The 17,126-nt window shown below is 35.8% G+C and overlaps 1 long non-coding RNA gene across 3 annotated transcripts in view; it reads right to left on the reverse strand.

The window, feature by feature from the left end:
- LOC109461125 (uncharacterized) overlaps positions 1–17,126 on the reverse strand; it is a 79,284-nt gene that overhangs the window by 6,596 nt on the left and 55,562 nt on the right. For all 3 annotated transcript variants that reach the window (XR_012493700.1, XR_012493699.1, XR_002139630.2), the window contains one exon: positions 1,545–1,620. This is a non-coding gene — a long non-coding RNA (uncharacterized LOC109461125). The remainder of the gene's footprint in view (positions 1–1,544; positions 1,621–17,126) is intronic.

The raw sequence follows: 17,126 nt of genomic DNA on the forward strand, positions 1-17,126 counted from the left end.
TCCATTGCTTTTGAAGTCAAATTCATAAAATTGTCTCTGAATCCAAGGTCCATAAGTTTGGTACCTATGTTTTCTTCTACATATTTTATTGTTTCAGGTCTTATATTTAGGTCTTTGATCCACTTTGAGTAAATTTTTATGTGTGGTGACAAATATCAGTCTAGTTTCATTATTTTGTATGTGGCTCTCCAATTTTCTCACCATTTATTGAAGAGGCTTTCTTTTCTCCATTGTATATTTTTGGTTCCTTTGTCAAAATTATTTGACATATATGTATGTGGGTTTATTTCTGGGTTCTTAATTCTGTTCCCTTGGTCTGTGTGTCAGTTTTCCTGTCAATAACCATGCTGTTTGATTATTGTTGCTTTGAAGTATAATTTGATGTCAGGGAATGTGATATCTCTGGCTTTGTTCTTTTTTCTCAGGATTGCTTTGGATTTGGGGTATTTTGTGATTCTACACAAATTTGATGATTTTTTGTTCTATTTCTTTAAAAAATGTATTGGGATTTTGATGGGGATTGCATTAAATCTGTATATAATTCATTTAATCTTCATCAAAACCCATTAATCTTCATCAAAACTCCATACATTTTCAAACATGTCAATTATTTCAGATTTCCTTAAAATCTGAGGAAGTTTGGAGTTGAGAGCTCATCTTTCTCTATGAACTTATACATCTGATCCAGAAGAGTTTGGAGAATTGTTGGGGAAATCCACACAATACAACACCTCAATTACATCTGCTGCTGCAATTTCAACTGAACTTGACAAAGCACATATACACTAACATCAACAACTGCAAATACTTTCGAGAACTCAGCTATCCAAAAAAAAACAAAAAAAAAAACACCAGAATTTTTGGAACTTGCAGGCAATATACTTTGGTTTTATTTTCTTTTTTGTTAATATAGCCAATGTTTTACCATGGATATTCAAAATGAGATATTCAGTGGCCTTTTCTTTTAATTTCAATGACATGCATGTGCTTTGTATCCACAATCATCCCTATCGGGCTCACAATAGACACACAACATATATGGTTTGAAGACCATTAATTAATAACTTCCCATGAATAGGTAACACTATGGTATTTGCTTGTACTGTTCCTCTTTGACTTTTTGCTTTTTCATATTAAAATAAGTGGGGGAAGGAAATCTTTTTCTTTGTGTTCTGGTATTGTTACTGTTGCTTTGGTATTTATGCCCTGGGCCTGCTACCAGCGATCTTCATGATCTTCATCCCTACGTTTAATTTTGATACTTTTATCTCTGTTTACCAAAAACTAACATTCTATCCAGGATTACACAGAAATTGGTAATAAATTTCCTTTATCAATTCTTACTTAAACTTGAAGGTTAGAATTTAGCACACTTTGTCAGAAAATATCTGTGCTAGCATACGTAATGGTAAGTCAGAAACTGAAAGAGGGAAGTAACCTTCCAATTAGTGAAAGGTAAATTCGTTTCCTCTCAAGTTTCCACTTGAGTACTTTGGTAACTTTGATCTAGGCAAAGTAACCCCAAATTACTTCTAGGTACTCACATTTCTTCATAGGCTTAGTGATGTCTTGGAACCAATAGCCTGGCATCCTAGTCCAAGGAAGGTATTAAAATAAACCCTAAAGAGGAACAAAGAATAATAGGCAAATGGAACAAAGTATAAGAAAGAGTGCTAGAGAGCTCTCTCTCTGCTCCAGCCAGTAGCCCTCAAATTCTATTACTGCTTCTTTGATTAAATTACAGTAAGTATTGAGTACTTATTTAACACTTTGTCTATCCTGGCAAGAGTAAAAGACACTCCATTTAGAAGAACAACTATGCAAAAGCTTCTGCTGATGCTGCAGTTACTATTTGGAATAAAGAGCAGAGTAATCAAATAGATGGAGGTGATTTTTCAGAGAATGCAGAAGAAAATATTACATACTAGGTGTAGTGCTTCTATCCTAACAAACTGCTTTCATAATCTTGCTTTAGCAAGACCACCAATCAAGGCAGATGGAAGTAGTCCAGTATAAATGCTAAAAGATTTTAAGTGAACAAATTCAATGCTGCCTTCAAAAATTAATAATAGCTACCATTTGTCAAGTACTTCCTAATCCTAATGGAAATCTTGAACGATAGGATAAAAATTATCCCGATTTTACAATTAAGGAAACAGAGGCTCAGAAAAGTCATGTGATTGACCTCAGATCATACATGTACCAAAGCTGTGAAACCAGGGCTCTAAAAACAGGCCTAAGCCCCTGCTCTTTCCATTACGCCATGCTTCCTCAATTTACCTCTAGGACAATCATGGAGAAAGTTGACATTACTTGGTCCTTGATGGATAAAGCATGGGCCCCTCACCTCCACAGTCCTTACTCCTTACACCTCATTTTCAGTCTAATAGTGCAAACAAAGCAGGTTAATCTTCCTAAAGCACTGTTTGATGAAGCACCTGCCCTCCCTAAAAAATACAAAAATAAATAAAACACTTTCAGTGTTCTTTATCAACTATTGATTGAAGTCAAAATTATTTAGCTTGGAGTTATGGTTTTCATGACTTAGCTTCAGTCAGCTATATTGGCAATTGATCCCATACATGGCTTGAAATTCCACACAACCTGGACTCTCACCGTTTCCTAAACATGCATTTTGCTTTCTTGGTCCTGGTTACTTGCTTGCGACACTTATTTTACTAGGATTGCTTTTCTTTCCTACATCTCCATTTCCACCTATTAAAAGCCTTTTTATTTTTAAACATCCAATTCAAATACTACCTAATCCATTTTATCTTCTCTGATTAGTTTGGCACAAAAGACGTCCTCCATACTGATAGCATTTAAGTTCTGCCACTTACGTGTCACTGAAACCATGTGACTGTAATGAGGGTTTTGGGATATGTTTCTCATTTGCCCATAAAATTGTAGGCTCTGTGAGAGTAGGAAATGTATCTTACACATTTTTACATTCTACTTCTACTCTAGTACAGTCCCATGCATAGAGTAGACTCTCACTAAAAAAACTGAATAAATGAAAGGATGAATAAATGAAACTGAGGTTTAGTCAGTGACAATAACAACTTCAAATATAGTAAGAGCCTCTTTGAAAAAAGAGACTGAACTCAAAAAAACACTTGTAACTTTTTACTTCTCTGTGGCTATTATTGTAAAAATCATCTTTTATGTTCAGTCATAGGCTTGAGTACAATATGGATGTATTCATGAGAAATTAAACTTAAACATACAATTTTCTCTTTGTTTTAAACAATCTGTCAATTATTCATTCAAAAAATATTTATGGAATATCTATTATGCACAGGATTCAGCAAAGTACTGAAGAAACAGGTGAGCAAAACAGACAATGCCATTATCTTCAGGGAGCTTAAATTCTAGTTGGAAAGAGAGGCAATCAAGTAAAGAAATAAATAGAATCTTAAGTTTTATTACAGAAATTAATATGATCATAAAAGAGAGAACAATGAGATGGAATACTTTAGATTGGCTGGTCAGGGAAGGCTTGAGGAGGTAACAGAGATTTTAAATGAGCAAGCCTTGCGGATAGCTGTGCAGAAAGCACTCCTGGTGAAAACAGTAGGTTCAAAGACTCTTGGGAGTTGAGGAACAAAAGATTTGGTGAGGGTGGAGGACAATGAGCAAAGGTGAGACTGGTATGAGATGAGGTTTGGAGAAGGCAGGAGGCAAATCTTGCAGTGTTTTTTAGGTTCAGGAAGGAATTAAGATCATTATTCTAAGATCATTATTCCAAAGCTACTGAATAGTTGCAAACAAAGGTGTCACATAATCAAATTTATGGTTTTGGAAGTTCATTCTTGCTACTAAATGGAAAAATGGATTGAACTGGAATTGATGGCTTGCAGTAGGGGGAAGGAACTGAAGATGGAGAAGTGAATGAATTTGAGAGACATTTTAGAAGGCAGAACTAAGTGGACTTAACATATTAGATGTAAGAGTTGAAAGAACACGACAAATTAAGACTGACTCCTAAGTTTTTGGCTACAAAATAGTACCATTTTCTAAGATGGTGACACCTGCCAAGGACCAACTTTGAAGACAAATTCATTATTTCGATTTTTGGGGAAGACATACAACACTGTTCTGAACACAGTAAATTTGAGACATCTTTTAGCATCCAATTCTAATAACCAACATCCCAAAAATGTTAACATTATACTTTATCAACTGTGTACTCACTTTTTCTTTGGCCAGTGTAGATTATATTTCCCGAAGAGGGAGAGTGTCATTGACATCTCCCATTCCTACATCCTATTGTTCAATGTGACTTTGCCACTCGTCCCTATTAAGAGGTAAAGTCTAATTCTCCTCTCCTTGAATCTGAAAGGGCTTAGGATTGCTTTGACCAGTAGAACACAATGGAAGTGAGACTGTGAGGCTTCCAAGGCTGAATCATAAAGGATGATGTAGCTATCAGTTTGTTTGCTGGAACAGTCATGCTTGGAGCCTTGAGCTGGCATGTAAGAAATCCAGTTGTCCTAAGGCTGCCATGCTTGGCTCCGAGACAAGCCACTTGGAAGAGCCACATGGAAAAGCCACCTGTAGGCAGTCCATTTGAAAGTTCTACTCTACAGTTCTTCCCAACTCAGCCACCAGAGATATGAGTGAAGGGACCCCCAGATGACTTCAATCCCAGCCATCAAGTCACCCCAGCCATCAAATCTTCTCAGTTGAGATCCTAGACACAGTGTAGCAGAGACAAGCCATCTTGCTGTGCCCTGTCCTGACCCACAGAATCCATGAGCATAATAAAATGATTATTGTAAGCTACTAAATGTTGAGGTAGTTCGTTAAGCAGCAATTGTAACCAGATCAGCTAGTTAATCAAACATCCTGGAAATACATACATTTAAGCTATGATGGTACCAATATGCTTTCTGTACAGTTCAATGCTACATTCTAGAGGAGCATGCAACAACCAAACAAGATTCTTCAACTAAACACCATTTTACTTACTCAAGTGAAAGTTGACTAATCATATTACTGTGGGACAGACAAGGAATCTGAAGTTTAGACATAAATTTGGCACTTAATTCTTCTTGGTAAAATTACATTTGATAGTAAAGTATATTCAAGTTTAACAAAAGCTAGCAACCGAAGCCACATTTTAAAGTCCTGATGCACATTTCAAATCTTGTGATTTCCCTCACATTCCATAAGCACTTTTCCTGCAAATATTTCTAAGTCCACATGAGTGGAGCTACAAATAGATCACTTATGAATAAAATTCCTAGGCATGACAGGTGGTTAGGAAATTGGAAGACAAAGTTGTTTTGTTTTCAGAAACAATCTTCTATATTTTATCTTGTCTTACCACTAAATATTTTCTTTCAAGAAATGTGAATTACAAGAATTTGGCCTTGGATATTAGGATATTTCTCTAAAAATAATAATTTGATTTGAAAACTATGTTAACACAAGTGCTAAATTTTGAAAGGCAATTATTTTCCTAGGAATTAGTACCTGCTATCCTATGAGTAAATAAAGTCAATTTGTTTTGCCTCTACAACAATGAGAAATATTTAGTGATTAATCACTCCTTCATATGAGTGACTTCAGCAAGTGCTAACAATAAATTACATTCCGAGAGACAGCAGTTATTTTAGCCACTGCCTCCTGGCTCTGACAATACTGGTTTTTTATCGTGTTTTACTCTGCAGTGAGCCAATATGTTTTGATTACCCTTGCAGATCCATAATAAATATAAAATTTGTAGACTTTTATGGATAAAATAAACTGAACTCAAGGCTCTAGACTCTACTTCTGCGTTCACTATTATGCATATAGATAATACTAATATTGGTGCTCTATTTGGAGTGTTAAAATTCTGTACGCCACTAAAAACAGTAACTACGGGTGCTTAAAAATTTTTTTTTCGGGGCCTGCCCGGTGGCTCAGGCAGTTAGAGCTCTGTGCTCCTAACACCGAAGGCTGCCGGTTTGATTCCCACATGGACCAGTGGGCTCTCAACCACAAAATTGCCAATTCGACTCCTCAACTCCCACAAGGGATGGTGGGCTCTGCCCCTGCAACTAACAACAGCAACTGGACCTGGAGCTGAACTGTGCCCTCCACAACTATGATTGAAAGGACAACAACTTGATTTGGAAAAAATCCTGGAAGTACACACTGTTCCCCAATAAAGTCCTGTTCCCCTCCCCCAATAAAATATTTTTTTTTTTAAGTTTTTTTTTTTTATTTCTTTCCAAAGAAATAAACTAACACACTCAGTATTTAGAGATTTAGAGCCCTAGAATGTTTGGGCTGTCATATGAAAACTTTTATTTTGTACTTATAGGGACACGTTATTTTTTAAATGGTGTACTATAACAATTTCAAAACAAATATATATTTTTTTGTTTTCTGAAGAGTTTGAATTTAGGGACTGGTTATATTTCATGAATGTATACTCAATAAAAAATAAGATAAGAAATTAATTTAAACCATGAGTTTCCAAACTTTTTCTGTAAAAAGTCAGATAGTTGTTGGCTATCAGTTGGCTAAAAGTCAGTCAGAATGTTGTTGGCTTTGCCAGCCAAACATTCTGTCTCAACTACTCAACTTTGCCATTGTTGTGAGAAAGCAGCTGTAGGCATTATGCAAATGAATGGGTGTGGCCAGATCCATTCACAGAGGGCCACACTTTGCCAACCCCTGGTTGAAACTAAAGGCAGACTACATTAATAAAATATAATAGAATGTAATCATGTTTATTTATGGAAAAAAATTACCTTTTATGTCTCCTTAGCACACCTTTATACCTCTTGTTTTGTTTTATTGCAGACCATACTGTGCCTTCTCACATTTCCCCAGCCTCCCCTATTGCATCAGACTGAGATAAGTCAATTATATTACAGCAGTGATTGGAATGCTACAAAACTACTCTGGGACACCACTACAGAAAGAAACAGACCAAAAGACTGTATCTAGTATTTCAGAGTTGGAGGGAGGGGTGAAAATACAATTTCAGAATATTTAGCAAAGCATTCTGTTACCAAAGCATTCTGATATACCTAAATTACAACTGATAGCTGAAGTGGCTGACAGGGTGGGCACTCCTGAGAGGCACTGATATAACACACAATGGACATTTCCGTTTCACTTAAATTAAACAACCTCATAAACATGGCATGACACAAATAAAGCCTGTGCCCTAACCATTCTCATTATTAAGTAAAAGTGAAGGAAAATAATAGATTAAAAAGTTAACTTTATAAAGTATTTAATAGCTTCCTACTCCTATGGCCAAATGATGCATCTGATGTAATCAACCTGGCCTGAAATTTTTATTTTCTTCCCAGTTTGTGTTTCCAATCACTTTCTAAAAAGTTGACACCCTTTTTTTTTCTCTGTAATTATAATATCTAGCTCCCTGATCCCCTAGTCTCTGCCAAAGATTGTGGCATCAAATGGGATGCAACGGTCCTATTTCCTTGTAAGAGGACCTGCCTATGGAGACTACACTTTGTAACAAGAGTGACAGGACAGAAAAAAGCATGAGCTTTGGAATCAGATCACTCTGGGGTTGGAGTTTGGTTTTACAATTGATCTTTTGGGTAACCTCCATTGTTATGGTGATGGTGGGATGTCAGTGCTGCTGGTGGTAGAGGTGAGGGTATTAACAGTTGTTCAATAACCATGCAAAGAAAAGACACAATTATAATACTAAAATAATTTTAAATAATGCTCTCAGTCCATCAAACGTATTGAATGCCTCAATCTATATTCTATCTTCAATTGGGTGAGCAAGAATATTATCTCTTCCAAATGATGTTGATTGAATTAAGGTAATAGCTTGGCATAGAAATAAGCATTGGAATAGTCTTCATTTTTAAATTCATCTCTTTATTTCCTATGGAACTGCAAACCTCATGGTAACCCTACGCCCAATTAGCAAATTGGAGTGGGAATATGGACAGAATTATAGACGAAGAGAAAAGATTCATATCTGTACCTTTTTATTCCCTTCTTAAACTCTGAGAACAGAATTAAATAATCCATGAGAGTAGACATTATCCTTTCCTATTGTATCATGTTATCTTTCCTTCATCTCTTAAAAAGTCTTAACAGTTATCCTAGAACACAGGTTAGACCTAGAGCCTATAATTATCTTTTATCACCTGCCATGCTCCTACTCTGTTTTGCAGTTTTCATTTATTCAACAATTTATAGAATTTATTGTGTCAAACACTATGCTCAGTAGTGGGAACAAACAACAGTTAACAAGACATGATCGTCCCTGTCCTCATGGAGCTTGCTATAGAGTTCCTATAGAAGATAAACATTAAATAAATACACACGTAAGCAATTTATGAATTATAAATAGGATTAGACAATAGTCATAAGTGAAAGAGAACAGATGGAGATATGCTGTATGGAAGTCTGGTGAGCCATCACCCCTATACCTGATGGGATGGTAACTGGAGATGACTTTCCTATCTTCACATTCCCTGCCACTGACATCATCCCCTCAGTGACACCCAACAATGGGACATGAATGATGATGCGTGGGTGGGGCAATAAATGTCTGGGAGAGTAAGTTAATGAAATAATCATATTGCCATGTGATATCTTTTCTTACTCTATAACACTGTACTTGCCTTTAGGACAATCACACAAGTTGTTTATTTAATGCACACTGAGAAGCTTATTTGCTTCGTAGAGAAGAGCTCAGGGTGATTGATGTCTCTATCAAAACCCTATGGCTCCCTCATGATTTTATCTTTGCAAGGGAAAGAAAATCAAGTTGGAAACATTGAAAGTCTCCTCCTTCTGCCCGTTGATAGACACGTTCCCTCCTCAGGCATAGAATCCTAACCAGTACTGAGGAAATACAGTTTCTTTGCAATTTTATGCATTCTTAAGGTTTTATATTTATTTGGAGGATAAATATTTATTATCGAAGGTGCCCTACTTCTCTAAAAGGTAGATCTTCCTTCAGAGTTCATCAAAGCCTCATTTTTAACATCTGGCTAGTATAAGAAAAGAGTATGTACCGGTAAGGAGAAACGAGTACAAAGCCCATTTTTGAAAAATTATTAGTTTTTTTTTTATTTTTTTACTTTAAATATGGTAAAAAGACACAAACACTGTTGCTAGTCTGTGGATAGTTTTGTCAAATTGTCTTCATTGATATACTTTCTTTAGACCAACGTTGTTGTTGTTTTTCAAAGCTCCCTCCTTTTTTCTAATTTCCTACCTTTTATTGACCTCATCTTTCATCTATACTCTCTTCCTCGTCATGATACCCCACCAACTCCGTGATATTACATTCCTCTTCCCTCTGCCCATATACCTCTCCCCATTTCTGATTTCCTCTCATTATTTAAGCTGGTTTCTGAATCTTTAAAGTGAATGTTCCTTTGCTTCTTGTTAAATTGCTATAGAAATAAAATGGGACTCCACATGAAAAAAGTTCAATATATAGTAGAAGAATTACAATTTTATCAAGCATCCAAAAAATGGCATCAAACAAAATTTGACATTTATAATAGCTGCTCCTTTGTTCTTGGGGAAAATAAAAAGGCCTAGAGTTAACATTTACCTAGACATGTGTGTAAGATAAAACAACAGGAAATGTGTTTAATTCCTTCCAAATAGAGATCAAGGAAGAGGAAGTATTGGGTAGTGGTTAAGACTGTCAACTCTAGAATCAAACTACATGGGTTTAAATCCTAGATCATTCATCTACTAACTACATGACCTTGGTCAATTTTCATTGTACAGACATAGATGCATAACAATACACGTACTTTGTATCTACATTTTTATTTTATAATTAAAATTGCATCTTTTCATTTTGTTGGTATTTTACTACATACATATTTTTTAATAAGCCACATAAGAGGTACTATGAAATCTACCCAGGTATTTTCTAGGTAAAAAGACTGGACTTTTAAGATCTGCCAGGTGAAAATGAAACATGTTACTTCAGGCCTCTGTTCTCCAATTCACATCAGATTCCCACTTGGATACTTGCAACGTGGAAAGCACACACAAGCTAACTCATCTCTTGCTGGCCCACCCACACTTTACCCACTTTCCTTCTGCCCTGACCCAGAACACCATGGGTGGCAAAAAGAGATGGAGCTCTCGCAGAATGGCTAGAATCTGGTCTGATGAGGAATCAGAATCTATACTGACAGAAGTGCCTGCCAACACCAAGTACCCTTCTCCAAGCCAGCCACTCCTTTTTCTGCACATTGTTGCAAGGTTTAAGGGACTTAGGGATTTGGTGTTAAAAGGGGAGGTACTTTGCCATTCCAAGAAAGTGGCTGAAGGAAGTGGTTTTCCAAACATGGAAACTATCACTTGAATTTCAGTGTATTTAAAACCTCAATTCACCATTTAAAATCTGTAACTTGCCTTTGAGAAACATCCCAGGTTTTGAAAAAGCTTTGGGTAAGTGGGAGCAGGACAGCAGTGGTGTTGATTAGTCTGTTTATTTAGCTAATAAAACTAAACTGTTTTTTTAGGCACAGTAGTTGGTTTCTTTGCCAGTGTAAGCAGAGAATTGGACTCATTGTGTTTAGACATGCCCTTTCATTCAAGTCACAGTTGTACACTCGTAAATTTTTTATCATATTTAATATCTATGCAGATACTGTGTGGCTACATGTTTATATTACTCGTTCCCTAAAAAAATAGACTGGAGGTTCCTCAAAAAATTACGAATAGAATTACCGTGTGACCCAGCAATCCCTCTCCTGGGTATCTACCCAAAAAATCTGAAAACATTTATCCATAAAGACATGTGTGCTCCAATGTTCATTGCAGCTTTATTTACGGTGGCCAAGACATGGAAACAACCAAAATGTCCTTTGATAGATGAATGGATAAAGAAGCTGTGGTGTATATATACACAATGGAATACTATTCGGCGGTAAGAAAAGATGAAATAGGACCATTTGTGACAACATGGATGGATCTTGAGATTATAATGCTAATCAAAATAAGTCAGACAAAAAAGCAGAGAACCATATGATTTCACTGATATGTGGTATAGGAACCAAAACAACAAAAGAACAAGACAAACAAATGAGAAACAAAAACTCATAGACACAGACAATAGTTTAGTGGTTACCAGAGGGTAAGGGGGGAGGGAGGTGGTAGATTAGGGTAAAGGGGATCAAATATATGGTGATGGAAGGAGAACTGACTCTGGGTGGTGAACACACAATGGGATTTATAGGTGATATAATACAGAATTGTACACCTGAAATCTATGTAACTTTACTAACAATTGTCACCCCAATAAACTTTAATTTAAAAAAAAAGGAAAAGAAAACCCCAAAAGTACAAACCATAAAAAAAAAAAAATAGACACACTGAGTCAAGGATGTGTTTGCCTGACATTCTGATTTTTTAATTGGGTTTTTTTCCCATAAACCTAAGTTGTTGTTCATAGTTCTTTTCTCTCATAAACCCCATGGTAACCAGGGGAAAAAAAACTTTCCATGAAATCTGTTTTCATCATTTGATAGTCTGAACACTGGATTTAACTCTGAAAATATGGCTTTAAATCAGGTGGGTGCCAGTTTCCCTGGTATAGAGGGTTTCTTAGCTGGTGTTGTTTTCCTTTTCCCACCACTGCCTTCCCCAGCAAGCAAGGAAGCTGGTCACTGTTTCACCATTTCTCCCTTCCGGCGGCCTACTCTGATAAAGATTCTTACATGTGTAGCATAATATCCAAAATGCAGATGCAAAAGGCCAACTGAGGTACACATAATCCAAGATTAGAAGGTCTTTGAAAAATAAAAAATCAGTTGAAACTTGTGTATTGAGTTAATGTAATTAGAACATTACATTTCATTTCAAATTTCCTAGTCTCAAAGCTTTGAATTTATATATTATATTCTATAATGTATGCAAAAGTAATATATAAAGTCATTAAATTATTGCTTATGCTAATGTTTTTGTCCTTTTGGTATATACAAAATCTAAAAAAATCAATTAAAAAATCAACATTTTAATGACAACCTTGATTCATATTGTGTGAAAAGGTATTTTCCAATTACCAGGTTGATCTTGTTACAAACACATTAATACATGTTCTATTAATATGTCCTACTTTTAAACAACAAAATGGGACTACATCAAACTGCAAAGATTTTTTATAGCAAAGGAAACCATCGACAAAACAAAAGTACATCCTGAATGGGAGAAGATATTTGTCAATCATACATCTGATAAGGGGTTAATATGCAAAATTTGTAAAGAACTCATACAGCTCAGCACCAAAAAAGCAAACAATCCAATTAAAAAATGGGCAGAGGAACTGAATAAACATTTCTCCAAAGAGGAGATGGCCAATAGACATATGAATAGATGCTCAACATCACTAATCATCAGACAAATGCAAATTAAAACCACAGTGAGATATCACGTCACTCCTGTCAGAATGGCCATCATCAATAAATCAACAAATAAGCGTTCCTGAGGATGTGGAGAAAAGGGAACCCTCGTGCACTGTTGGTGGGATTGCAAATTCATGCAGCCTCTATGGAAGACAATATGGAGGTTCTTCAAAAAATTATAAATAGAACTACCTTATGACCTAGCAATTCCATTCCTGGGTACTTATCCAAAGAAATCTAAAACACTAACTCAAAAAAATAAATGCACCTCTATGTTCACTGCAGCACTATATACAATAGGTAAGATATGGAAACAACTGAAATGCCCATCAATAGACAATTGGATAAGGAAATTATGGTACATTTATACAATGGAGTTTTACTCTGTCTTAAAAAAGAATGAAATCTGACCATTTGCAACAACATGGATGGACCTAGAGAATATTATGCTAAGTGAAATAAGTTAAACTGAGAAAGATAAATACCATGTGATCTCAGTTACATGTGGAATCTAAAGAACAGAATAAACTAGCAAACAAAACAAATAGACTCACAGATAACAGAGAACAAACTGATGGTTGCTAGATGGGAGGGGACGGGGGGATGGTTGAGAAAGGTGAAGGGATTAAGAAGTACAAATTGGTAATCACAGGAATATGAAATACAGTATGGGAAATATAATCAATTATGTTGTAAAGACTGTGTAGGGTGTCAGATGGGCACTGGACTTATCGCACTGGACTTCATAGATTATATAAATGTCTAACTACTGTGCTGTACACCTGAAACTAATATAAAATTAAATTTAAAAATGTACTACTTTTATATAAATAAGTGATATTATGCTGATACTCTTGATTTCTAATGGTATGGCATTATTAAGTACACTACCAAATTTGGGTTGTCATAAGTATCTAATAATTTATATTGTTACTGCAACTTCCTTTTTCTTTAATAGTGTTTTACCGCAGACACACACTCAACTTTGTTGTAAGAATTCATACAGATATCAGTTGAACTGCTATGGAAGATTACAGACCTTCCATAATTGTAGGTTGAAGTGGTGTATTTACATCTATGTACAGATTAAAGAATAAATAATTAACAATCCATGAGTAATGTAGCCATAATTATGCTATTTAGACAAATGCTGGGTAGCACTAGTGTCCTTTTTTCAAACATGAAGCATTTTCTTTATGCCATGCCATTCTAAATCTCAATTTAGAATAACTAATAAAAATGATTATAAATCATCTTGCAAAAATAAAACTGCTAAGCATGAGCTGAATAAGTACTATTAATTAAAGCTGTTAAGGGATTGGAGCCAAAAGGAAACGTTGCCTCAGCATTGCTAAAACTAGGCCAAAAACTCCTGCTGATAAAATGCAAGAAATCCATAGGAGAATACTAGTGGTAGCAAAGATAGCTTCACTATAAAATAAGATTCACATTGTTTCAAGGGCTGTTATTTTATTTCTCTTTTGATACGACATTTTTATATCAGTTGCCTACGGAATCACCGTGTGTGCTTATTTGAACATATGCCAACTTCTCACCAGGTATAATTTTACTGTCTTTATACCAATACATTTGATTATATCAAAGTCAGTTCTGGTGAAAGCCCTGTATTTCTCACTTGTAAAATTTTGTGAGCATAATATGGCCAAAGACCATGAGAACATACCAAGAATATGTCATGCGTACATGAGGTGTGCACATAGCTGTGCACAGAGTGAAAATACACCATAGTAATGGAATTTTTATTAAGGCTACAGATCACAAAACAACATTCACCTCGCCCGATTGTGCTCAGTTGTCAAGAATCCTTTATGAGGTTTATCAGAATGGCCGATCAGTACATGTGCAGCATAGGCTATTAGGAAATCTAACTCTCTTCCCACCACCACCACCACGGTTCTTGGGCAGCACTCTGTGGAATTATATGCCACAGAATTGGCCTGTTTAGACAGTGCATCATCATTCCCACAAATTCAAAACTGGACTTTTACAGATAATATAATAGCAAAGAAACATAATAAGGAAGGATGGACTGAGCTTCTTTCTATTAAATTACTGTGTGAAAAGCCAGAGATCATGTGTATTCTTGTAAATTCTGCACTGACTGCTCTTTAAAGAATCATGACGTGCAAAGTTTATGCATACGTATGTTACCAAGAAAGGCAAAGAAATGTTTCCAATACCTGTAATACCAAACAGGATTTTTAAAAAAAATCATAGACATTTATTCTAGTTCATGCATTTAGAAGCCCCCAATTAATTGGATAATTCTGATAAACTCATACAGAGAAATACAGCAGCTATATAGAAGAAATATTTTCATATAATGGAGCTTTCCCTTAATTATATCTACCAGCTCCATAATTTTGGACTGCCTTAAAGATGAGACTGCTGGTGCTTTAATATTTAAACACTCTTTTTTTGCAGTCCAAAGTGGAGACACCTTAAGTCAAATTCCATTCAGCAGAAACTAGTGCTATGCCCAGATGGAAGCACTCCCTAAAATCCTACAAAAATGATTTCTACCTACAGAAGTCAACTTTTTTTAACATACAGAATTGTTATATACCAGAATTAGGATTCATGAAAAGTTATCTGGGTTGGTGGCTTTCAAACATTTTCAACCGCAGACCCACTGTACACACACACACTTACACACACACACACACACACACACACACACACACACTAATAAAAACAAATGTCACAAAACAGTAATTTTCCTTATGTTATAAAATGCACTCTGATAATTTCTATTCTATATTCAAGTGCTCATTGTGACCCACTAAATTGATTTTGTAACCCACTAGCGGGTTTTAATCCGCAGTTTAAAAATGTAGGCCATACTCCAGTCATTGGCAATTTGTAAGGATGAAATGAATTATAGATGATATACAATTTTTTTTCATTTTAAAAATGATATAAAAACAGACTTATATATCAATCTTTTCCATAGCGTGGGTCATCACATTTTCCTTCACAAATATAAGAAATAATAAATAATATATGATTTAAAACCATTTTTCTAGTTTCTTCTTAGTCTATAATATGTAGCATTATGACCTTTGTCTTCCTGACTTTGTCACTAATGTATTACAGCATTTCTATTTTACTTCAGGGTGTTAGCACTTACAATATTTATTATTCTCTTTCTATTTTTCTTGTAACCAAGTCCAATAGACACTTTCAAAATGATTTTCCAATCCTATTAACCCTAATTTTTAATTAACTTGCCCAGATTCTTTGTTGATTGTACACAGGAGGACCAGGTGTGCCTGTGATAATTCTTTACTATACCCTCTCTGTACAAACATCTTCTCTCCTCATTCCTCTAAAATGTATCATTAAGTTAAAATTTCAGTTGTTTAGTCCCATTAATCACATTGCAAGTGTTAGATTGCCACATGGATGGCTTCATGTGGCTAGAACCTACTGCATTGGACAGGGCAGGATATCCTCATCTCCCCACAATTTGGAATGAAATTAAGTCATACAAGAACAATCTGCGGCATGGCTTTTCAAGCAGCAAGATATTTCCCTTCCACCAAACCCAATCACTCAATAACTCTTCTACCATCATCCCCAGATTCCTTTAGACTTATGAGAAGATAGAAGAAAAACCGCAAGGTGGAAAAGTCATGGTCAACTAAAGCCAAAGAAAGGGTAGTTCCCGAACACTTAGCAACCTAAAGGACAAAGCAAGCTGCCAAAAGGGGAATTCAGGTTGTAAGCCCCAAAGCGCCCCGCCTGCACTTCGCCTATTCCCATCTCTGTGCATTTATTGGTAGAGTTGCTCGTTGGAAGCAGCTGATGGGATAAGGCAAAGGATTTCATTTTTAAATTATTTTTTTCTGTTAGTCCTGCTGAATGACAGGACCTTGACAGCATTTTGCAAATTGAAATTATCTTTCCATTTAGGTAACACACTTAATGGAGCTTTCATTCGCCTTCTGCAGAATAAAAAAATGGTTTATGTTTACTGGCTCAGTTCTCTGCCTGCACATGAGGGGATCAGGGTGTTTACATACCACTATTTCTGGCTGAACCTAAACCTTGGTTACCAGAGGAAAGCAATTTGCAGACTATCTCAATTTATAAGAAGGGCATCTGTTTTCCCAGCCACATCTCACCACATTGGCTCTTGGTTCTCTCCAGAACCTGGTGGCAACCTCCCCCCTCAACCCTCAGCCAAACCCCAGTTTGGTTTCTCTGTTCCCAGATACTGTCTGTATCCCTGGGCAACATCACTGTGTACAGAAACTTACTGCTTGAACATTCAGGATTGTCAGAGTGCAACATTTATTTTTATAACAATACTCAAGACTAACAATGTACTTTCTTTTCAGCCACAAAATAAAGGGTATAAAAGTATCAAAATGGTTTAATGAACATATGTTATAGATAAGTATTTATAAGTGGGTTAATATTAATAGATACTAAAATTGACACTTAAATTTATGAACGATTAATTTAAGCCAGATGGCTAATTGGATTTAGGGGCTCCATTTAATCAATCAAAAAATAATGCCATCTTTGAAAGCAGGCCAGTAAACTCTGGCCCCACCTACATTTTCATGTGATAGGAAGAGAAAAGCCATTAGTGAACAGCAAATCTCATCCAAACCTATCAACAGAATGGACAAAACTAGTTGTAAGTTAAGCCTCAGAAAGTGAAACGCACATCACCCTTCTCCTTCCCATGCATCTGGAGCACAGCGCCTAACATGTGATTGGTGC

The sequence above is a fragment of the Rhinolophus sinicus genome, linkage group LG02 (assembly GCF_036562045.2).
Source record: "Rhinolophus sinicus isolate RSC01 linkage group LG02, ASM3656204v1, whole genome shotgun sequence".
NCBI classification, from domain to species: domain Eukaryota; kingdom Metazoa; phylum Chordata; class Mammalia; order Chiroptera; family Rhinolophidae; genus Rhinolophus; species Rhinolophus sinicus.